Source organism: Hesperophylax consimilis, chromosome 24 (assembly GCF_061612785.1).
Source record: "Hesperophylax consimilis isolate HC1 chromosome 24, BYU_Hcon_1.0, whole genome shotgun sequence".
Taxonomy (NCBI): Eukaryota; Metazoa; Arthropoda; class Insecta; order Trichoptera; family Limnephilidae; genus Hesperophylax; species Hesperophylax consimilis.
This window is the reverse complement of record NC_142859.1, coordinates 22,603,139-22,603,835: the sequence shown is the minus strand read 5'-3', so window position 1 is coordinate 22,603,835 and position 697 is coordinate 22,603,139. Positions and strand designations below refer to the sequence as shown.

Genomic DNA, 697 nt, shown 5'->3' with positions numbered 1-697 from the left:
ATTTCAAAGAGACAAAAAGACACAAAAACACCACAAAAATTATTATTTTTAATAATAATAAAGATTCAGTGAACCCGGGCGAAGTCGGGTAGTTGAACTACATATTTTTGTTTTATAAACAATAGACGTATAATTTATCGATAAGATAATATTAAAGCCTGCTTATATGTTATACTTAATATTGTATAGAACACCCACATGTCGATAGTGTCATTACTGCGAACACGAATCTCTGACGCAAGCACTTATCGTTGGTAGTGCGCTTACTAGCTGATTATTATTTTTTCAAGTCTATTCATCGGGGATATAGCTCAGTGGTAGAGCATTCGACTGCAGATCGAGAGGTCCCCGGTTCAAACCCGGGTGTCCCCTCAACTATATACTTTTTTTACTTTTTATAAATTCACACAGTTTTTCTAAGAATTAAGGTTCCTCAAAATGATAACATTTATTAATGTCTAGTAAAGAATTTAATGAGATTTCTCGTATAGTATAAAATATGCGTAATATTCGGTTTAATTTGATTTTTATTTTATGTTTTTTTCAAACTGCCATGAACGCTCAACTTGTAAGATAAGATGTTATGAGTATAAATAAGTAAAAGTATAAATGGTGATATTATAATGTCTCTCTACAAAAAAAATAAATAAATAAATAAATAATGCGAGATGCCTATATACTGTCAGATTGATTTATT

General features: G+C 30.1%; 1 non-coding gene across 1 annotated transcript; it reads left to right on the top strand.

Moving 5' to 3' along the window:
* Window positions 1-300: 300 nt before the first annotated feature.
* On the top strand, window positions 301-372 carry TRNAC-GCA (transfer RNA cysteine (anticodon GCA)). Its single transcript has one exon. It is a non-coding gene; the product is annotated as a tRNA-Cys (tRNA).
* Window positions 373-697: the final 325 nt, after the last annotated feature.